Raw genomic sequence first — 24896 nt, 5'->3', positions numbered from 1 at the left:
CGGATCCGTTCAGACTTTACATTGAAAGTCAATGGGGGATGGATCCGCTTGAAGATTGAGCCATATGGTGTCATCTTCAAGCGGATCCGTCCCCATTGACTTACATTGTAAGTCGGAACGGATCCGCTCGTCTCCGCACAGCCAGGCGGACACCCGAACGCTGCAAGCAGCGTTCAGGTGTCCGCTCACTGAGCGGAGCGGAGGCTGAGCGCTGGCAGGCGGATGCATTCTCAGTGGATCCGCCTCCACTGAGAATGCATTAGGGCCAGACGGTTGCGTTCAGGGCCGCTTGTGAGCCCTTTCAAACGGAGCTCACGAGCGGACACCTGAACGCAGGTGTGAAAGTAGCCTTACAGTGACCACTACCTCATATACCTCACACACACAGTGACCATAATGTATAACTGACCACATATATCTGTAAACACTGCAGCTACAGTATTATACCTTCTATGTCTCACATCAATACACTGCTGTGTGTGTGTGTGTGTGTGTGTATATATTCTAGTATATGCTTGGATGTAGCAGAGCTGGTTTTGTCATGCATTTCTTTTGCCTTCATATAGTAAAATACTTTATTGGCCTATCAATGGCTTTATAACTAACTCTGCTATATTTCTGTAGCCTACAACCTCTGACTGCCCAGTTGGACTGAAACTACTACACCCAACATGTTCTGGCAGTAATAGTAAATGGATAATGGTGCAATTCTGAGCTACTAGTCTATATAATACATATGTAGCCTACATATTTATTATATAGACTAGTAGCTCAGAATTGTACCAATATCCATTTACTATTACTGCCAGAACATGTTGGGTGTAGTAGTTTCAGTCCAACTGGGCAGTCAGAGATTGTAGGCTACAGAAATATAGCAGAGTTAGTTATAAAGCCATTGATAGGCCAATAAAGTATTTTACTATATGAAGGCAAAAGAAATGCATGACAAAACCAGCACTGCTACATAATGTAGCAGAGCTGGTTTTACGTGGGAATACCGTGGGTTATACCGAATATCATCCTCTTGTATATAGTAATATACAGTATATATATATATACACACACACATGCATACACACGCGGCAGCGGGTTTGGGGGGGCCCATGGATCAGTTTCGCACCGGGGCCCCGTGGATTGTGTGTACGCCACTGCTTCCTACGACCAGAATGCTTAAAAGTGGATCCGGGAGTAGCTCCCCCTAACTGCATGGATTTGTCCCCAGACATAAACCCAGGAGTATCTTCACCTAAAGTGTCAGAGGAACACGATACGTTATGTGATGTCCTGAGAGTGGGGGCCTCTAGATATCTCTCTCAGGCGTCTATTAATGCATACTGCAAGAGACATAGCAACTTCCAGAGACTCAGGATTGTCATGAAAGGCCAACGCGTTCTTCAGCCTCTCCGATAGTCCCTGACAAAACTGACTACGGAAAGCCAGATCGTGCCACTCAGTATGCGTAGCCCACCTCCTAAACTCAGAGCAATAGATCTCAGCAGAATACTCTCCCTGATGAAAGCCACGTAGCTTGGTCTCGGCCAAGGAGGTCCACTCCGGGTCATCATAGATGAGACCCAGAGCTTTGAAAAATTCATCCAACGACCGGAGAGACTGCATTCCGGTCAGCAGAGAAAAAAAACCTTAAGCAACGAAATAACTACACCAACTCTCTTATTCTCATCCCCAGATGAGTGTGGGCGTAGCCTAAAATACAAAATTTGCACAGCCATTTGCTTAGAAGTTAACACTTTCCACTGCCATCAATGCATTAATCATATTCAGTGAATATAACATGCTATACAGTGCTGTTCATAACATTACACTTCCTCACTCCTGTTTTTAACCCCTATTCTAGTCCATGTGCTTGCCACCAGTTAATTGATGTGGTGAGTTTAATAGCTTTGCATGCTCCAATACATAATATGGTCCTATACATAATGCTATCAGCAGAATTGAGCTATCACAGAGCCCTCTCCTCTACTGTGACATGGAAATGAAATAATCACTTCCCTGTCACAGAAAACCATTAAACACGTTCACAATGGCCTTGGATGCTTGCATATATATGATCACAGGTAACAGTCGAGCATGGGCTGTTGCTATTAAATGACTGTCATCAATGATCTGCATATGGGTAGATGGGGAAAACAGGTAACACATATATGAAATCTTTTCAGTCGCTGTCTGGCCCCTCCAATACTTTTCCATCCTGGTGACCATAGCTCCTCTGGCTGTAGATCATACAACATTCTTCCTCTCCTAGTATATAGCTAAGGTAGAAGAACCGCATAGATGGGCGGATCCACTGTCCCTTCGAGCAGCCTTCCACCTCTTTTTCTGTCTTAGTGTGACTTCAGGGGTTTCAGTGCAATGCCTGTTTCCAATATATTTGTTCAAAAAATAATCTTAGGTGTTATTGCCACAACAACAGGGTCGAAAGGTAATCCATAGCAACACCAGCCTGACAATGTGTTTTTCGTGTAAGAAAGGCAAAACTGTTTGAAAACTTTGTAGCTACACTAAATAACTAACTGCCAAGTCCTCCTAATAACTAAGATCAACCAGGGATTGAGGAACCCATGCTACTATTGGCAGTGGCTCTTTCTATAACACAATGGCTTCCCTCCCACCGCTGCTCCCTAGGGCCAGTACAGTGAAAGTAGGGTGCACCATTTCTTCCATTAGATCACTCCCTGTTGGTTATTGGGGCTACTGCCTGATAGTAGTTTGGGGTGCCCTTGGTGTTTGTGGTTGTATGGGTGCAAGGTAGCGGCTAGCTTATGGTGTAGGATTCAGAAAAACAGGTCAAAGGTAGAAGAGGTCTCTCTTTACCCAGGTGCAAAACAGGAGTTGTAGTATCCAACAACAATGAAGCACAGTTTTGTCTGTACATATTGAAAATAATTTCCCCAGATAGTGAGTTATGAAGGCTAGCAAAACTATAGTTCTCCTCTTTCCCTCCTTTGCCTTACTCTCTTTCTGCAGAGCTTAAAGTAAATCTCACAGAGATATAGAAGTCCAGGCCTGATAAGAAGGAGCACATGGAATTTGCTTCCTTCCTTAACTCCAATCTAGACAATCTCAAGTTGGGGGTGGGACTAACCTCCTAACAGCATGATCTAGAATTGTAAACCCTGGCCATGTCAGCTAGCCATGTCAGGCTATGCTGGGTATAGATAACATAGATTCAAATTGCATTAACATTAACAAACCATTTGCAGATACTATCTGCTCTAGGGTACGGCATAGACACTTGGCACATGCACTTGCACATACACTACTGCTATGTGAGCCACTAAAATTTACATTGCACATTTTTGGAAGCATGTATATTAATTACCTAGAAAATTGGATTTTAGATACTGTGACTGAAGTGTTAGGCTAGGTCTACGCAACGATAATAAGTACCGCGACACATAGGGCACAACTACACTGCAACATGTGTCCCATCAATGTCGCTCGACAATTTTTATAATAATAGTCTATGGTGTCGCACTGCGACATGCGAAATGCTGCGACTGCAACATTCGCAGAAAAATGCATTTTAAATAGATTTTTTGCGACTCTCGTGTCGCAGTGTGAAACCATAGACTATCATTATAAAAATTGTCGCGCAACATTGGTGCGACAAAATGTTGCGCGACAATTGTTTTCATGTAGACTTAGCCTAAGAATTTAATAAATATACCTTTCCAGCTTCCTCCAGGGCCTTTTGGTTTTTGAATGCCTGATTCTCCATAATCATCGCTTCAATCAGCAGGGCTCCGGCGAGAATGGGAACAAATGCCAAGATAAGTAGGGCCAGCTGCCAGCCATATGCAAACGAAATGCCAATTATAGCAAGCAAAGTTGTCACAGTCATTGTCAGCACTCCCAGTCGGTTTCCAGTAAGCTAGAAGAAAGAAAGGGTAACATTTTTTAAGTAACTAAATCTTGAGGACAATGTCTTGTCTTGTGTCAGTGATGAAATGTGCTGAAACTTAAATCTTTCAGTGGTATTAGTAGGGTTGAAACAGGTTCTCTGCTTTTTGTATATTGATGACCTATTCTCAGAATAGATCATCAATATCCGATCAGCGGAAACCCGGCTACCAGAATCTCCACCGATCATCTGTATGAGCCCAGTGTTTTTTTTTCTTTCTCTGTGGCGACATTGCAGCTGTGAGCAGGTTTCATTACCGTTCCACTATACCATTCACTTCAATAGGATGTCTCTCTACTATTCACTCAGGAGCGTTGCATTTTCTTCAAACAGCTGATTGATGTGCAGGCCCGTTTCTGCCATGAATCTCGCCTCAGGCAGCAGCCAACCCGTCTCTCAGCTGGGCGGCAGTTTGCCACTGAGCATGGGAGGCCTGAAACCTATGAAGAAGTAGAACCGCGCAAGTGGTGACATCATTGTGACCTCCTGTGCCAGGTTACAGTTGGCTTGATAACGTGGGCACGTGACCACATCATTGTTCCACCTGTGACCTAGTGAAACCTAATGTCTGCTTCTCAGATGGTGGCAGAGAATGGGACACAGTATTATGTTTGTTTAAAAATATATATATATAATAATAATAAAATATATATATATATATATATATATATATATTAAGCGTTAGGTAGCGGGGTGGTCGATGAGCACGCTCTCTTGAGCACAGATTCCAGGCAACTTCAGTTTTCCATCAACTGTCCAGATCCATTGCCAGCGGGTGGTACATAAAATAAACAAACTAAATTCTATGCCTGTCCGGCTCTAACTATACAATGAGGAATGCTTGACTAGCCTGGTGCCAGCCTAACACTGGACACCAAACATAACCCTATTGTTTGTACCACCTGCTATACTCAGAGCCCTTAAGCAGTTCTATCCCCAGGCAGAGAGAGAGAGACACGCTTCTCCATTCTCAGCCTTATATCAGGCTAGCACACCTGAGTAGTGATTACCTGACAGCCTAAAACCTGGACTGTCCGGATGGAGTGGGGCCCCACTCTTCTCTCCACACTCCAGCAACACAGGCCCTAAAACCCCTTTTTTTTTTTTTTTTTTACAAACCCAAATTGCAGAGAGGTCTGCATAGACCTCTGGTGAACCTTTCCCTGGTTGCTTTTTAAATGACAGAAGTGAGGAACCTTGGGCACACATAGACCCCATCCACTACTTCTCCAGACACTCTGTAACATATCTTCCCCCCCTCTTTCAGACCTGGGGCTGGAACACATCTGGACATCAGACAATGTACCCACAACAAGGCATCTGTATTTCCCATTTGGGTCCCTGGCCTGTGCTTTACCGTAAACCAGTACTCTTGTAAGGCTAAGAACCATCTTGTTACCTTCCTATTTTTTTCCTTATTCTCACAAATCCATTTTAAGGGAGCATGATCCGTGACCAATTCAAAGTGACGGCCCAGCAAATAGTAGCAGAGTGTTTCCAGGGCCCATTTAATAGAGAGGAACTCTTTTTCTACAATTGCACACTTTTGCTTGTGGTCATTAAGTTTCCTGCTCAGATATAGTGCAGGGTGTTCTTCCCCATCTCGTACCTGTGACAGTACTGCCCCCAGTCCCACCTCAGACGCATCCATCTGTAGGACAAACCCTTTCTTAAAGTCTGGGGTTATCAGGACCGGCTGGAGGGTTTTTAGAGTCTGAAATAAATTTTTCAGCCTCTGGTGACCACTTGACCATGACAGAGTTTTTTCCTTTTGTCAGGTCGGTTAACCTCATTGCAGCCCCACAAGGGAAGCAAAATTAGGTATAAATCGCCAGAAATGGCCTGTAATCCCAAAGAAGGCACTGACTTGTTTCTTGTTTACTGGTTGAGGCCATCTTTGTATAGCTTCAATTTTGTTTAACTGGAGTTTTTACTAGGCCTCGACCTATGATGTAACCTAGATACTTAACATCTTCAAGACCAATGGAATTTTTTTTGGGATTGGCTGTGAAGCCTGCCTCCTATACTGAATTGATAACTGCCTGCACCCTAGGTAGATGGGATTCCCAGTCTGGACTTTGGATGATGATGTCATCCAGATATGCTGCTGTGTACCATCTGTGGGGCCTTAATATCTTATCCATCACCCTCTGGAAGGTTGCAGGAGCTCCATGCAAATCAAATGGCAACACAGTATAATGGAACAACACATCAGGAGTGGCAAAGGGAGTTTTCTCTTTGGCCTCATTTGTCAGGGGAATTTGCCAGTATCCCTTGGTTAGGTCTAGAGTGGTTATATACCTGCCATTTCCGAGCCTGTCAATGAGCTCATCAACACGTGGCATTGAGTAAGCATCAAACTTAGATATGGCGTTCAACATCCGGAAGTCATTGCAAAACCTCCAGCTGCCATCTGGTTTGGGGATCAGACCACTGGACCACTGGCTATAGGACTCTTCAATTACCCCAAGTTCCAACATTTTTCTCACTTCTTCAGAGATAATCCCTCTCCTGGCCTTGGGTATTCTATAGGGTCGCAGCTTAACCCTTTTTCCTGGGTCTGTAATGATGTCATGTTTTATGACAGAGGTGTGACCTGGGATCGCTGAAAAGAAATCCCTATTCTTAAAGAGGAACAACTGCACTTCAACTTTTTGTGTCTTGGCCAGGGAGTCCGGTATGGTTACCTCTGGCAACAGGAGCTTCCTAGAGCACTGCTGCTCCGGCGGGTAGCAGGTGTCGGCAGCAAGGGATAGTCGATCTTACCATGGTTTTATAAGATTGATGTGATATACTTGCTCAGGCTTCCTCTTACCTGGATGATGGATTTTATAGTTTACCTTATTTACTCTATCACCTCAAAGGGGCCTTGCCACTTAGCCAGGAATTTATTCTCTACTATAGGGATCAGCACCAGCACCTGGTCCCCTGGCACAAAGGTCCATACGCAGGCACTGCGGTTATACACCCTTTGTTGTGCCAGCTGGGCCTGGGCCATATGTTCTCGCACAATAGGCATCACCGCAGCTATACAATCTTGCATTTTTTTCCACCTGTTCAATGACACTTCTATAGGGGGTAGATTCTTCTTCCCAGGTATCTTTTGTAATGTCTAGCAGACCCCTACTGTAGCGACCATATTGCAACTCAAACGGGGAGTAGCCAGTAGATGACTGAGGGACTTCACGAATGGCAAACATGAGATAGGGAAGAAGGTAATCCCAGTTTTGCCCACTACTTTCTTAAGCATGGCTTTTAGAGTTTTATTAAATCTCTCTACAAGTCTATCAGTCTGTTGATGGTAGACAGAGGTACACAGCTGTTTAACTTGGAACAGTTTACATAACTCCTTCATGATGCGTGACATAAAGGCGGTACCCTGATCGGTTAGGATCTTTTGGCATTCCCACGCGACTAAACACCTGCACCAACTCTTTAGCTATGGCCTTGGATGACATATTGCGCGAGGGTATAGTTTCTGGGTATCGAGTAGCGTAGTCCATGATTACGAAAATATGGTGGTGGCCTTGCACAGATAAGATAAGATGTCCTTATTGTCACTGTACAATACAATGTAATACAATGTACAATACAATGAAATGTTGTTTGGAGCAATCCTAGATGCCATGGACAGATCTTACAATAGGTCCCACCAGGTCCATGGCTATTCTCTCAAACGGTATCTCAATGATTGATAGAGGTACCAGGGCACTACGGTAGTGTGTCCTAGGAGCCAAAATTTGGCAGTCTGGGCAGGAGTCAAAATAATCTTTAACTCTTTAACATCTTTATGGACCCCAGACCAAAAGAACTTTTAAAGGACTCTGTCTGTAGTCTTTTCAGCCCCCAAATGCCCCCCCCCCCCCCATAAAAGGTGACCATGAACAATATATAGTACTGTTCGGTCGGTACACTTTAGGAACCAATAGTTGTTCCACCAGATCCTCTCCCCTTTTTACCACCTGGTACAATAAGTCGTGTTTCACAGCCATATGCGGAAAGCAGAGTATGCTGTCGGGTTCCACTAGTTTACCATCAATAGACTTCACATTTTCCCTAGTAAGGGTGGTATCTTTTAATTGCTCAGCACCAAACTGCTCTTTCCTTACTGCAATGCCTGGCAAATTATCATCAAGGGGGCCTTCCCTCTCGGGACTGCTTTGACCCTCTTCTACCCCATCACTATGGTCAGAGACCTTTGGCTCCCCCACCAGGACAGACAAGGGAAATGATTCATCGACTTCAACAGAAGTCCTTCTTAAAACTCCACCCCCTTCGATACCCGGTGGTAGGTCATCCCCTTCCTGACGAGCATTTGAAAGTTTATGTTCCCATAGTTGCCAGAAATGTGGGAAATCCCTCCCCATGATGACCCCATGCATTAACCTGGGCACTAAACCAACCCTAAATTTTTCTGCCCCAAACTGGGTATTTACAGCTACCATAGCAGTGTGATAATTACGGGTATCTCCATGTATGCAGGTTACCACAATGGTCTCAGCTTGCCATTTCCTGGGATTTACCAAGTCAGTTTTTACTAGGGTGACCAGACTGCCTGAGTCTAACAATGCACTCACATCTTTACCTTCCACAGTAATAACACACATTTGTCGATACCCCCCCCCCCCTCCCCCAGTATTTGGAAATTCCACACACGCAAGCTAAGCATACAGTGATAAACGGCGGTTTATAGAGGAGGCATCACACTGCATTGGTTCATCAGACATTGGGCAATTGGCAACAACATGACCTGGCATTTGATATCTGAAACATTTTATTAAGTCTCTATTAGGTCTCTTATAGGCCACAGACCTCCCTGGCACGGCTTGCCAGCGTCTAGAGCCTGGGCCTCCAGTCTCTCCACTTGTACCCACAGATATATCACCTCTGCCAGCCACTTTTCCCTTAGAACAGTCTTACCAGGTAATCCTGGAGTTCTCCATTGCGGGGCTGAGAGGCGCTGCGGCAGACTCAGTAGCTCCTCCGCGGCTGAGTACCTCTCCATTATCTCCACCATCTGTCAGCATTCTTGGGGTCACCATGACTCACCCACTTGCGCAAAGTAACGGGGAGGGCCCTTAAGTACTGGTCCATCACAACCCGCTCCATCATCTGAGGGCCTGTCAGGATCTTCGGCTGCAACCACATCTTGGTCAGGTGAATGAGGTCGTGCATTTGGGAACGTGGAGGTTTATCCATGCTGTAGTCCCAGTTGTGCACAGGCTGTGCACGTACCTAAAGAGTAACTCCAAGGCGTGTGAGGATTTCCATTTTTAGCTTATCATAGTCCATAGCATCACTATTTTCCAGGTCAAAATATGGCTTTTGGGGTTCCCCCGAAAGGAAGGGGGGCAACAGTCCTGCCCACTGTACCTTTGGCAACCCTCTCGCTCTGCAGTCCTTTCAGTGGTGCTCAGGTAGGCTTCAATGTCATCGGCGGTTGTCATTTTTGCAAAAATTTACTAGCCCTTATGGAGGAATGGGTGGCATCTGCCATACTTGGAAGCTGTTCCATGACACTGGTTAGTTGCTGCACCAGAGCTGTTAAGGTCTCCCGATATTTTCTTTCCGCCTCTTGTGCAGCCTCCAATTAGCCCGTCAGCCTGCGGCTGGTGTCCTTTTGCTGTACTCTGGTAGCCTCCTGCTGCACTCAGGTAGCCTCCTGTTGAGATGCAACAGCTTGCAACATAGCTTTAACTACAGCCTCCATTTTCCAAGAGGCAGAAAACAGTCTTTGGTGCACTGCACAAAAAACATAAAAAAGGCCCTTTAAATGTTCAGTTGTTTTTTTTTAAGCCAGATTTTTTTCTGCACGCATCCTCCACAACTTGTAAGAGTTAAGTAGCGGGGTGGTCAATAAGCACGCTTTCTTGAGCACAGATTCCCGTTAACCTCAGTTTTCTATCAACTGTCCAGATCTATTGCCAGTGGGTGGTACTTAAAATAAACAAACAAAATTCTATGCCTGTCCAGCGCTAACTATACAATGAGGAATGCCTGACTAGCCTGGTGCCAGCCTAACACTGGACACTTTACATAACCCTATTGTTTGTACCACCTGCCATACTCACAGAGACTCCAAGCAGTTCTGTCCCCAGGCGGAGAGAGAGAGACAGTAGTCCGGACTGTCCGAATGGAGAGGGGCCCCACCCTTCTCTCCCCACTCCAGCAACACAGGCTCTAAAAACCTTTTTTTTTTTTTTTTTTTTTTTTTTACAAAGCCGAATTGCAGAGAGGTCTGAGTAGACCTCTGGTGAACCTGTCCCTGGTTGCTTTTTAAATGACAGAAGTGAAGAACCTTGGGCACACATAGACCCCGTCCACTACTTCTCCAGACACTTTCTCACAATATATATATATTGTGGGGATTCGCTCTGGTAGGCAGGGTAAGTGGACACAGTACAGAGGCAAAAACAAGTGTTTATTCACACATAGGAAAAAACAAGCCAAAAGTAAGTGTTCAGTTTTGGTGCCTGTTCACACCACACAAAGTCCACAGTGCAAAAAGCCTTCACCTGGTCAGCAGATTTCCACCCGCAGTCCACAGCAGGCTTTAGAGGCCTGTTTCCCCAGCATGCAGCTCTCACAAATAGATGGCCTCAGTGTCTCAAGACACAGACTCCCCAGCTTCTCTGTCGTGGAGGAAAATCCACACCAGCTGAATGTGCTGGCCTGGTACCGTGGGGAACAGCCACCCACCCTGCTCTTTGGCTGCTCCCAATAAGAACTGGCCCGGATCGGCTTTACAGCCATACTAACAGCTGAAGTGTCAGACTGCAACTGCAAAACTGACACTTCAGGGAAAATAACGGTTCTTACCTCACCAAGGCCAGGAACCTCGGTCAATGACCGACCCTTGTTCCTTCTTACATACCTCCCCCTTTGTTAAACCCTGAGGGGGTGAACACCCGCCAGGCAGTTGACTTGGGACAGGGTATCTGTATTTCCCTGTAACCTGCTTGCCCTGTGTTTCACGGAAAACTAAAAGTTTTGCAAAGATAAGAACCATCTGGTGACCCGAGCATTCCTCTCTTTGGCCCGGCTCATCCACTTGGGAGGGGAGTGGTCAGTCACCAGACGGAACTTTCTCCCCAAAAGATAATAGCGGAGAGACTCGAGTGCCCACTTGATGGCCAGGCACTCTCTCTCCACTATACTGTACCTAGTCTCCTCTGGGGTGAGCTTCCTCCCCGTTGACTTTCTGAGACAGTACAGCACCAAGACCTACTTTGGAGGCATCAGTCTGTACTATAAACTCCCCTTTGAAGTCGGGATCACCAAAACCCACACAGGGCTGACTTCAAAGCGGAGAAAGCCTTTTCGACCTGCTCATTCCAGTGGACCATCACTGACTTATGTCCCTTCAAAAGGCCTGTTAATGGTGCGGCCACTGTAGAAAAATTGGGGACAAACCTCATATAGCACCCCACCATACCCAGAAATGACTTCACTTGCAGAGTAGTCACAGGTCGGGGCCAATTCCTAATTGCCTCAATTTTGTTCACCTGAGGTTGGATCATTCCGTGCCCAATTACATACCCCAAGTACTTGGTCTCTTCTAACCCTATAGCACACCTTTTTGGGTTAGCGGTTAAGCCAGCCTTCCTAAGGGAGTCCAGTACAGCCTGTACTTTAGGTAGGTGACTTTCCCAGTCGGTGGGACCGACACCGATATCCTCCAGGTATGGATGATGTGGATGGAGTACAATATCCATTGGCCTTTGAAACGTGGCGGGAGCACCATGTAGACCAAAGGGTAATACCTTGTACTGATACAGACCCTCTGGCATGAGAAAAGCAGTTTTTTCTTTGGCAGCCTCCATCAAGGGTACCTGCCAGTACCCTTTGGTGAGGTCCAACACAGAAAAATACCGGGCTTGACCTAACTTTTCAATAAGCTCATGCACTCGGGGCATGGGATACGCATCAAACTTGGACACTTTATTAAGTTTGCGGAAGTCATTACAGAACTGCAATGTCCCGTCTGCCTTGGGTATTAATACTATCGCACTGGCCCACTCACTTTTTGACTCCTCAATGACACCCAGCTGGGGCATTAGCTGCACTTCTTCGGTGATGGCTTGTTGCTAAGCCTCGGGTACCGGTACTGTTTTAACAGGACTTTCGACTGAGGCTCAGTGATAATGTCATGCTGGATTACAGACGTGCGTCCAGGGAGGTCTGAGAAGAGAACACATCCATGTTCCGACTAATGAACTCCCTGGCTGCCTGAGCCTGTTTAGAGGAGAGGCTGTCAGCAATTTTCACTGTGGCAGCCGCTTCCCCTGCTTCAGACTGAGTGGTCGAAACCGCTTCCCCTATGAACCCTGGTAGTGGACTGTCTTCCGTACAGGTTTCCCTTTTCTTCCATGACTTGAGAAGATTCACATGGTACACCTGTTGTGGCTTTCGCCTCCCTGGCTGGTGTACTTTGTAATCTACCTCTCCAATTTTCTCAAGTACCTCGTAGGGCCCCTGCCACCTAGCTAGAAACTTACTGTCTACAGTCGGTACCAGAACCAACACCCGATCACCCGGGGTTAAAGCTTCGGACCCGAGCCTGCCGATTATAGACCCTACTCTGGGCTCGCTGCGCTGCCTCCATATGCTCCATAACCAGAGGTAACACTGTTTCCATTCGTCCCTGCATCTGGGTGACGTACTCAACACTTTTGTGCGGTGTGGGTTGTTGTTCCCATGCCTCATTGGTGACGTCCAACAATCCGCGAGGGTATCTGCCGTATAGCAGTTCGAAGGGCGAGAAACCGGTAGAGGCCTGGGGCACTTCTCGCACTGTGAAGATGAGATAGGGCAGAAGAAGGTCCCAGTCCCTCCCATCCTTAGACACCACTCTTTTCAACATATTTTTTAACATCTGGTTAAACCTACCAGGCCATCCGTTTGCAGATGATACACAGATGTCCGTAATTGTTTCATGTGGAGCAACTTACAGAGTTCCCTCATGACTTTGGACATAAACGGGGTCCATTGGTTAGTTTGAACTTCCTTAGGCAGACCCACTCGAGAAAACATCTCCATTAACTCCTTAGTTATGAGTTTGGCTGACGTATGATGCAGTGGCACTGCCTCCGGGTACCGCGTGGCGTAGTCGAGAATGATCAGGATGTCCTGGTGCCCTCTAGCTGACTTTGGCACTGGGCCTATGAGATCCGTAGCGATCCACTTGAATGGAACATCAATAATCGGGAGACGGACCAGAGTACTACGGAAATGTGGCTTGGGGCTGGTTATCTGGCAGGTTGGGCAAGACTTGCAATACTCTTCTACCTCTGAACACACTGGGCAAGTAGAACCGCTGTAGAACCCCGGACCTGCGTTTTATGCTGGCCCAGGTGTCCCCCAAGAACATGTTGGTGGGCTAAATCCAAAACAAGCTTGCAATACGCCTTGGGCACCACCAGCTGCTCAATATGCTTACCCTGTAGTTGATTTACTTGGTACAGCATCTCCTGTTGAACCACAAAACGGGGGAACATAGACTCGGCCCCCCGGTTGTTGCGCTCACCCTCAACCACTACTACATTTCCCCTGAGCCGGGTTACTTTTCTAGGTTACATCTGTCTCATGTGTATTGGTAACTCTCACCTCAGGCCACAGTGACGGGAAACCGGGGAAGTCTCTCCCAATTATTAATTTATAATGTAGTCCTGTGGCAACGGCCACCTCATGAGTCCACCTGCTGGCCACCGTTGATAGACAGACCAATGCGGTGGGATAGTCCTTTAAGTCCCCATGGATACAGACTACGCCGACCTTTCGGCCAGTATACTCGGCAGGCCGCAGCAGGGCAGCTCTTACCAGGGACACCAGGCTCCCTGAATCCAGCAGTGCCACCTCAGAGTGTCCCCCACTTCCACCTGGCACAGGTGGCTATTGTCCATAGTCTCAGAGGTTCCTGTGGCACACAACTTTCTGGCATATAATGAGTGGCGGTAGCCATAGTTGGTGTCCATGGTTTCCCCCCCACGATGGGAACAGTCGGCCCTTATGTGTCCAGGCTCCTGACAACGACAGCAGACCACCGGGGTTGAATCTGCAGGGGGTACATCCCGGGCAGGTCTATCTGGCACCGGCCGCCGGGTCTGGGGTGGAGATTTCCGGAGTTCTACTGGCCCCCTCCCAAAAAAAAAAACTGTAGATTTCTGGTGGTCTCGTAGCGCTCGACCAGGTCAACCATCTCCAAGGCATTACCCGGAGACACCTGGCCGATCCAGTGCTGGAGAGGGTATGGCAAAGCCCTCCAGAACACATACGCCAGCAGACGGTCCAGCATAGCAGTGGGAGTCAAAATGTCAGGCTGCAGCAATTTTTGCAACCGGTGTTATAATTCATAGTACTGTGGCCTGGCAGATTCAGCCGGGTTAAATTCCCACTGATGCACCCGCTGGGCCCGGACCAACACATTCACCCCCAGTCTCGCCAGGATCTCACCTTTTACAGTCAGATAGTCGGCAGCTTGATCATCGGGGAGATTAAAAATAAACTTGCTGGGGTCCAGACGCCAGGAATGGAGCGACGACCTCAGCCCACTGGTCTCAGGGTAATTTTCATGGCCACCTTTTTGAATACCGCCAGATAGGTCTCAACGTCATCCGAGGGGGTCATCTTAGGGATCGCTGCACAGACAGCTTTCCGGGCATTGTGGACTTTGTGGGATGCTCCAGCAGCTTGCAACACCATCACATGTTGCAATAGTAGCTGGTTTGTTTCCTGCTGCTGCTTGTTAGCCTCCCGCTGCTGCAAGTTAGCCTCCACAAGGGCCTTCACAACTGCCTACATTTTGTCAGGGGACATGGGTCGCAACCTTGCCCGTATCCAACACCAAATGTCGGCATTCGCTCTGATAGGCAGGGTAAGTGGACGCAGTACAGAGTTAAAAACAAGGTTGTAAAGCAAAGTTCCGTATTTATTCACACATAGGAAAAAACAAGCCAAAAGTAACGGTGTTCAGATTTGGTGCCTCTTCACACCACACAAAGTCCACAGGGCTTTAGAGGCCTGTTTTCCCTGCATTCGGCTCTCACAAATAGATGGCCTCAGTGTCTCAAGACACAGACTCCCCAGCTTCTCTGTCATGGAGGATAATCCACACCAGCTGGACATGCTGGCTGGGTTTTTATATTCCAGCCAAAACCCGGCCTGGAACCGTGGGGAACAGCCACCCACCCTGCTCTTTGGCTGCTCCCAATAAGAACCCACCCGGATCGGCTATAAAGCCATACTAACAGCTGAAGTGTCAGACTGCAACTGCAAAACTGACACTTCAGGGAAAAACCCGGTTCTTACCTCACCAAGGCCAGGAACATTGGTGACATGTATCTTCCGTCAATGACGGCCCCTTGTTCCTTCTTACAATATATAGCACTACAGGGGGAAATACCTGGTGGTGGTTGGGGGGGCGTATTATACATGGGGGCATTATACCAAATGGGGAGAGCATTATATTTGGGGGCATTGTATTAGAGGGGGAGAGCATTATATAAATGGGGGCACAATACTGCAGGGGAGCATTATATAAATGGAGGCAATATAATACAGGACTAAAGGGAGAAGCACATTGTACTATGGAGGGGAAATTATATACAGTGCTGCCCATAATTATTCATACCCCTGGAAAATTTTAACTTAATGTTACTTTTATTCAACCAGCAAGTAATTTTTTTTTACTGGAAATGACATAGGTGTCTCCCAAAAGATAATAAGACGATGTACAAGAGGCATTATTGTGGGGAAAAAAAAACATTTCTCAGCTTTTATTTAGCAAAAAGTGTCCAGTCCAAAATTATTCATACCCTTCTCAATAATCAATAGAAAAGCCTTTATTGGCTATTACAGCAATCAAACGCTTCCTATAATTGCAGACCAGCTTTTTGCATGTCTCCACAGGTATTTTTGCCCATTCATCTTTAGCAATAAGCTCCAAATCTTTCAGGTTGGAGGGTCTTCTTGCCATCACCCTGATCTTTAGCTCCCTCCATAGATTCTCAATTGGATTCAAGTCTGGACTCTGGCTGGGCCACTCCAAAACATTAATGTTGTTGTCTGCTAACCATTTCTTCACCACTTTTGCTGTGTGTTTTGGGTCATTGTCATGCTGAAATGTCCACTGGTGCCCAAAGCCAAGTTTCTCTGCAGACTGCCTGATGTTGTCATTGAGAATCCTCATGTATTGCTCTTTTTTCATGGTGCCGTTTACTGTGATTAGGTTCTCTGGTCCATTTGCTGAAAAACACCCCCAAACCATTATGTTCCCATCACGATGTTTGACAGTGGGGATGGTGTTCTTTGGGTTGAAGGCTTCTCCTTTTATACGCCAAATGAAGGAAATATCATCGTGACCAAGCAATTAAATTTTAGTTTCATCTGATCATAACACAGAAGACCAGAAGTCTTCTTCTTTGTCCAGATGAGCTTTTGCAAAGGCCAAGCGAGCTATTGTGTGCCTTATCTGGAGAAGTGGCGTCCTCCTTGGTCTCCCAGCAGTTTCAGTGTCCGTTGGATTGTCTGCTTTGAGACATTGCCACCAGCAGAGCCCAGATTCACCAGGATGGCCTTGGTGGTGATCCTTGGATTCTTTTTCACCTCTCTAACTATCCTCCTGGCCAGCACAGGTGTCACTTTTGGCTTCCGACCACATCCTCTGAGATTTTCCACAGTGAGGAACATCTTGTATTTTTTACTCAAATGTAAATAAAAGCGGAGAATTCCCCCCCACAATAATGCCTCTTGTACATCGTCTTATTATCTTTTGGGAGATACCTATGTCATTCCCTGTCAAAAAATGACTTGCTGATTGAATAAAAGTAACTTTAAGTCAAAAATTTTCAGGGGTATGAATAATTATGGGCAGCACTGTATGCAGGGGAATTATACTAAAGGGGGGAGCACATTGTACTATGGGGAAGAGCATTATATATACAGGGGCATTATTCTAAGAGGGGGAAGCATTATATATACAAGGGCATTATACTAAGCGGGGAGAGCATTATATAAACAGAAGCCTTATACTACAAGGGGAGAGCATTACATAAACGGGGGCATTAGACCTCAGGGGTAAAACATTATATATATGGAGGCATTTTACTACAGGGGAAGAAAATTCTATATATTACCCCTGCAGGGGGCCATCTTGCCTGTTCTAAACAGCATTTATAGAGCATTTAGAGAATATCTTTACTGCAGCCACGTGGGATATAGACATAATGGACAGGAGGAAACCTCTTGAACTTCTATAGGACAGTTTTCTAGACATGCCCTGTGACCTGTGCAGAGATCAGGTTGGAGTTGATAAGCTATGACAATCACCTATTGTGAATGGTGGATCCTGTCTTGGGGCCCCTTTACACAGGTTGAGATTCCATCAGATAATCGCTATGGAGGGCTCCTGTGACGACCACTTTAATTTAATTTCCTCATGCCAGCCCACACATATCAGGTAATATGCTCGTTTGTGCAGACACCTAAATTATATGCCAGCAGCAGAAACTGCCAGTAGCTCCAGTAGTATGTTCCTCTTACCTTTACTCTGGGTTCAGACCTGAGCGTTCGGAATGGAGCGCTCTGTATGCGCGATTGTACGGGCGTTTGCAATCGCGCATACAGAGACAAGTGAACGCCCATTGTCGCGCGTTCACGCTGAAGTCTATGTACGGGAACACGCGAGAAGACGCCCCAAAGAAGCTCATGTACTTCTTGGGGCGTCAGGCGTTTTACAGCGCGATCGTATGCGCTGTAAAACGCTCAGGTGAGAACTATTCCCATAGGGAATCATTAGTTTTTGCCTGTTGAGCGTTTTACAGCGTGTAGGAACGCGCTGTAAAACGCTCAGGTGTGAACCCAGCCTTAGAGGAGATGTGAACATAGCTTTGCAGAGACATGGATGTAGTTTAGCTATGGCTGGTTAGCTAACAAGGTTACAGTTTGTTTAGAAAGGATCACTAAAATAGGAGGGTTTGACTTTATGTGAAGTCCTGAAGCCCACACTATGGGAAGATAAACAGCATGTAAACAGGCAGAGTGAATGAGGCAGAAACATATGACCACGATTAAAAGCTTCTAATTTTCAAATAGGAAATATAGCAGTAATTCAGTTTTTACGTCATATTTTCAGGAGATGATGATCTAACTTTGTTTTTTTTCCCCAAAAATACATTTTGAAAAGCTCAAGAAGGGAGATTAAAATTCATAATGCAAATATGCCATTTTAGCTTAAATAAACTTATACTCACCCCTTTAATTTGAGAAGTATCTATTGTAAGTCTTGCAAGAAGGGCACCCACAACATTTTGTTTGTCATCAAAATAGGCCATGTCCTATTAGTAGGGATTGAAAATAACATAATTTTAGATAATTATTTCATGAGCATTCCTGAAGATTGCAGGAGCTGAGCTCTGTATCAGCAGGGTGAAAGTAAGTGAAATTTGGTGTTTTGAGATTCAGGCTGCCACTAGAAATGAGCAAATAAATAAATAAATCAGTTTAATCCAAATTTATTTGCGGCAAATCACGTTAAAAAACGACTATTTCCTGGCTGCAGAGAGCCTTTTTTAGTGGTGTAGAACACTATGCCAGTAACACGCATAGGGAGTCTACTGGGGTAGTGAAATAATACTGTGAGTCAGTATGACATGCAAATGACAGGCGTCACTCTTAGAATCACTGCACACTTAACTTATTTGGGCAGTCACAGGGCCAAAACTGACCAAATAACTCAAGTGTGAACTCAGCCTTAAAAGGTCAATGTTAGCATCAAGAAGAAGCACACTCCTTTTACACTGTCGTCAGCTCATTCCACATAGATTTCTACAGAACCTGTTCTATTAAATGCTTATACAAGTAGAGCCCCCCTAACAGAGTGGAGAGGGTGTCAGCAGTAGGTTTGTGTTGATTGTCACTGATTATTTTGCCCTTCCTTTGATCACTCAGAACAGTAACCCCAAAAAAACGGATCCTGTCTGTGGAGCATCCACCTTCACTCGGTCACCATTTGGTTAGTAATCCACCAGTATTGCTAATGGCCAAAAAAAAACTGGAGTAGATCCAAAACAGATGACACGTGAATGGAATATTTGCATGTCTTCTGTGTTTTGTACCCACTCCTGCTTTTGACTACCAAATCACAAGCTAATTCTGATGGGACCACACAGGCCTTACAGCTGCTTCAAAGACAGGATCCGTTGTGCGTCTCATTTTTCCTTCCTTCGGACAGATCAGAAGAAGAGTCAAATAATTGATGATGTCAGCCAGGCCGAAAGGCAAAATAGTGGCCCAGTCATGAAGTGGGGAGGGTGGGAACAGCATGAGAAGTACACAGAGTGGCCCTAAGACATCAGGAGGAGGCCACAGAGTTGCACAATGAGAGTGTGGATGTGGTGGCAGCATCAGGAGGCCTCAGAGTGGAACAATGACAGAGTATGGAGGTGGAGACAGCATCAGAAGACCACATAGTGGCAAGGTGACATAGTGGGGAGGTGGCAGCAGCATCAGGAGACCACAGAGTGTGAAGGTGACATAGTGTGGAGGTGACAGCAGAATCAGGAGACCTACTGAACTCCCACTGCTGCCACCCTGCTGACTCCCAGTCACGCTAGCAACTTGCTGGCTCCGCCACTGCCTCAAGGGCAAGCTCCCACCCTCTTCTTGCAACAATGATGAAGCCCCTAATTCACCCAGCTCCCAAGTGCGATCAGCTATATCAATATCATCGAGTAATGTCTGCACATCACTGATGTCCTCCTAAACAGTCTCTGGGTCAGGAGCCTCAGCGCTCGCAACACCAGCTCCCACGCCACTCTCTTCATCACTCCGCCTAGCGGATGAACGGCGTAACTCCGCCTAGCGGATGAACGGCGTATGTCTCCTCCACATCTTGGCTGGCCAGTAGCTGCTGACTGTCCTCTAGTAGATCGTTTTTGCTGTATAATGGGGCTGAGCCCACAGCATATAATACTTGTCTGGCTGAGCGAACAGAAAAGGACAGAGGCAGGTTGAGGACAGGTGATGGCAGATGACAGGTGATCCCGGGCCATGAGAACTAAGGGTTGTGTCTGACGAAACAACCAACTATTGGCTGGGGGTGTCTGATGTCACTTGGAACAAAGTGGATGGCCAAGTCAACCATTCAAGAACCTCTGGGTTGCTGGTCAAGACACGACCACTAGATGACACCGGCAGCTCAGGCCTCTCGCTTCGACTCCTGCTGCCATGCCCCCTTACTCTGCTGGGACCTGTGCTTGCGCCAGAAACATTTAGGCCTCTGCCACTCTCTGGGGGCCTGGCACTTTGTCTGACATACTGTTAGATTACATAAATAAATAAATAAATAAAAAGGAAATTAAAAACACCCCAAAAAGTCAGTAATTTTCTCACTTCACCAAACAACGGCTAATAAGCCCTTTTTTTCCTACTAATACACGCCAAAAAGGGCTTTAATTTTCTCACTTTACCACACAACGGCAAATACTTTTTTTGTGTCACTTATACATGCAAAAACGGCAATTAGGCCCTTATTTTTTCCAATTATACACTCCACAAAAGGCTTTAAAACATATAACTACAATGCTGAACTGCAAATATATTTATCTTTTTTCCACTTATACACTCCACAAAAGACTTTAGAACATATAACTGCACCGCTGAACGGAAAATATATTTTTCTTTTTTCCATCTATACACTCCACAAAAGGGCTTTCGAACATATAACTGCACCGATGAATGGCATATATATTTTTCTTTTTTCTACTTATTCACGACACAAAGGGTTTCAGAACATATATCTGCACCGCTGAACAGCAAATATATTTTTCTTTTTTCCCCGTATACACTTTACAAAAGGCTTTAGAAGATATAACTGCACCACTGAAAGGCAAATGTATTTTTCTTTTTTTTGACTCTTTGTGCTCGGATCGGCTTCCGTTGGTACCTATCCTATTCTACCTAACTAAGCAGTAGTGTGAGTGCCGGAACTGCTGAAAATAGGGCAGGCTAAAGGGGCCCACCCTAGTAGAGAGTGCCTATAAAAAGGGATGGGAAGGTGGGGTGAGACACCCAGTTGTCATTCTGTTGAGGACCCTGCAGGTATTTTAAGCAGGTAACCCCGCCTCCCCTCGCACAAATCCGGCAAATAAATTTGCCTATAACTTGTGTTCGGATCTGCTACCGTTGGTATCTACCCTTTTCCAACTAACTAAGCAGTAGTGTGAGTGACGGAACTGCTGAAAATAGGGCAGGCTAAAGGGGCCAAAAATAACAGACCATAGATTGAATTAACTTATTTATTAACATAAATTAGACCACCAATTTCCGAAAAAGGTTCTGACATCTCCACATGAGGATCTGGTTTATAATGAGTATAACATGATGATTTTCATCGGCCTAATCTTTTAATCACATGCACAGGCACATTATTCTTTGAAGCCACGGAGGCAGCACCAATATGGAACGAGTGGCCAGTAGAGTTGAGCGGACACCTGAATGTTCGGGTTCGATGGGTTCGGACGAACTTTACAAAGAAGTTCGAGTTCGGGACCACGAACCCCATTTAGGTCAATGGGGACCCAAACTTTTGAGCACTAAAAGGGCTGTAAAAATGTAATGGAAAGGGCTAGAGGGCTGCAAATGGCATCAAAATGTGGTTAAGAGCATGGCAAGTGATCTGCAAACAAAAGTGAATAGGGAAATGACTTTAAATAACATAAAATAAGTAAAAACATAATAATAATAATCTTGATCTAGGAGGATGAGGTCCATATGGAGTAGGAGGTTGAGGAGGTGGTGGATGTGGCGGTGTAGGTGGAAGCTTCGGAGGATAAGGAGGAGGTAGCCTACACTGCTTTTTGGTTTTAAATTATTATTATTTTTTTTTTTAATTAGGGTACACCCCAAAACATTGGGAAATATAACCTGTGATATCCCCCTCCAGTCATGCTAAACACATGTTCAGACAATACACTGGCTGCAGGGCAGGCTAGCACCTCCAAGGGGTAAAGGGCAAGCTCAAGCTATGTGCCTAATTTGGAGACCCAGAAGTTGCAGGGGCTGACCCCTGTCAGTCAGTTCGTGTGGGCGTGTGCACGCATACTGCCCCAACATGTTACACGTCCCCGTGATGTTCACGATTAAATTTGATATCTGATCTATCAACTTTCGATGTTCTTTTCTGCGCCTACCATATTGAGCGGTGAATCAGGGTTCCACGCCAGAAAAAGAGAGTGAGAAAGGGATAGCACATCCAAGGGAGATCAATAGATGAAATTTAATTGTGATCGAGCGGAAATGTGGGAGAAGCTATTAAAACAGAAGATTTGAAGGGAAGGAGGGGACACACAGCAATTACCCACTCCCGACTCGGGGAGGTAGTGACGATAAATAGCAATACAGGACTCTTAAGATGGCATGTTATTGGAATGATTAATAAAAAAATTATAGGGAATGTCACTGGGGTATATAGGATTTGGGAACGTTAGACAGGAGAGCAGGGGTATATCACAGCCAAAAATTGGTGAATGTCACCCGACAATGTAACAGAAAAATTAGTGAAATGTATTAACCTGTCTACTAGGTAAATCAGGGGTATATCACAGCAAAAAAATTGGTGAATTTCACCCGAAAATGTAACAGACAAATTAGTTACATTTTTTTACCTGTCTACTAGTATATCACAGCCAATAATTGGTGAATATCACCGACAATGTAACAGAAAAAAATGTTACATTTATTAACCTGTCTACTAGGTAGAGCAGGGGTATATCACAGCCAAAAAATGGTGACTTTCACCTGAAAATGTAACAGACAAATTAGTGAAATTTGTTTACCTGTCTACTAGGTAGAACAGGGGTATATCACAGCCAAAAATGAGTGAATTTTACCCAAAAATATAACAGACAAATTAGTGAAATGACATTAAAAAAAATACGTACAAAAAAATAAATCTTTATGTATGAGGTGGAGGTCCATATGGAGAAGGAGGTTGAGGAGGCGGTGGGTGTAGCGGTGTAGGTGGAAGCGGCGGTGGAGGAGGAGGAGGTAGCCAACAATGGTCTTTGGTTTAATTTATTTATTTTTTTATTTAAAATTTGGGTAAACTCCAAAAGAGTGTGAAATATCCAAAATACAACAATGAGCAATTTCACTGTAGTATAACAATGACTGGTTAAGGCCGGTATACATGTCTATTCTGCACAAGGTACGGACAAGTCCTGTGGGATCCATGCCTGGTTTTTAATGAACGTGAGCTTGTCCACATTGGCTGTGGACAGGCGGCTGTGCTTGTCTGTGATAACACCCCCCTGCCGTGCTAAACACACGTTCAGACAATACACTGGCTGCATGGCAGGCCAGCACCTCCAAGGCGTAAAGGGAAAGCTCAGGCCATGTGCCCAATTTTGAGACCCAGAAGTTGAAGGGGGCAGACCCGTCTTTCAGTACATGTAGGCGTGTGCACATATAATGCTCCACCATGTTGGTGAAATGCTGCCTCCTAATAAGATGTTCCATATAAGCTGGTGGTGCTGGTTGTTGTGGCATGCTGACAAAACTTTTCCACATTTCGGCCATGCTAACCCTCCCTTATGAGGTGCTGGTGGGGCCCTAGCTGCATTGGTGACCTCTTTCTCCTCCTCTGCCTTCGCCTTGTGCTTCCACTGTGCCCCCGCTGTCAGGTGGGAATGCCACCAGCAGCGCGTCTACCAGTGTGCACTTGTACTCGCGCATATTACGATCACCCTCCAGTGACGGAATTAAGGATGGTACGTTGTCCTTGTAACGTAGCGTGGCCACCCAGTAATCAGCACAAATTAGAATGTGGGCAACTCGGCGGTCGTTGCTGAGACACTGCAGCATGTATTCGCTCATTTGTGCCAGGCTGCCCAGAGGCAACGAAAAGCTGTCCTCTGTGGGAGGTGTATTGTCTGTGTCCTCTGTATTCCCCAGCCACGCAACAGTGATGGCCATGAGCTGGTTTGGGTGCCACCCTTCTGTGAACACAGTTCCTCCTCCTCCATCTCCTCCTCATCATCCTCCACCTCGTCATCCTCCAGAACTATTCCCTGGCTGGACCTGGCCTTTGTGGGTGCACTTCCGGCCACTTGTGAAATTATCCCTCTTCCTTCTCCTCCTCCTGTGCCACATCCTCTTCCATCATTGCCAGCAGCATTTTTTCAAGGAGGCATAGAAGTGGGATAGTAAAGCTGAGAACGGTGTTATCGGCACTGGCCATGTTGGTGGAGTACATGAAGGCCCAGTCATTGGTGGTGAAGTGGTGCTGTTCCGCAGAGCGACTCACCCGTGGTGCAGATGAAACTCCACTATCACCTGCTGCTGCTCGCATAGTCTGGCCAGCATGTGCAAGGTGGAGTTCCACCTTGTGGGCTCATTGCATATGAGGCGGTGAGCGGGAAGGCTGAAGTTACGCTGCACTGCTGACAGGCGCGGAGCAGCAGGGTGAGCACGCCGAAAGCGCGCACATAGGGCCCGCACTTTATGCAACAGCTCTGACATATTGGGGTAATTTTTAAGAAACCTCTGCACGACCAAATTCAGCACATGCGCCAGGCAAGGGATGTGCGTCAAAACGGCTAGTCCCAGAGCTGCTAAGAGATTTCACCCATTTTTGCACACCACCAGGCAGGGGCTTGAGGCTCACTGGCACCAACCTCTCATCGGTATATTTTTCAAGGCCTGTCCACAGCTCCTGCGCAGTGTGAGGTTTGTCCCCCAAACGGATACGTTTTAACCTGCCTGCTGTCGTTTACTTCTGGCTGTGCTGAAGTTGGTGGTGAAGGTGTTATGCTGACCGGATGAGGAACTGGTAGAGGATGATTAATCGGAGTAGGAGGAGGAAGCAACAGGAGGAAAGCTGAAGCACCCAGCAATCCACGGTGGTGGATGTACATGCGCCAAACTGCTTTCCGCCTCAGGCTCAGTTGTCACTGCATTTACCCAGTGTGCTGTTATG

At 46.1% G+C, this 24896-nt stretch overlaps 1 pseudogene; it reads right to left on the bottom strand.

The window, feature by feature from the left end:
* The window catches only part of LOC122939475, a 200068-nt pseudogene that overhangs the window by 111051 nt on the left and 64121 nt on the right, over positions 1 to 24896 (bottom strand).

The sequence above is a fragment of the Bufo gargarizans genome, chromosome 5, assembly GCF_014858855.1.
Source record: "Bufo gargarizans isolate SCDJY-AF-19 chromosome 5, ASM1485885v1, whole genome shotgun sequence".
NCBI lineage: Eukaryota > Metazoa > Chordata > Amphibia > Anura > Bufonidae > Bufo > Bufo gargarizans.
This window is presented reverse-complemented; position numbering and strand designations above follow the sequence as displayed.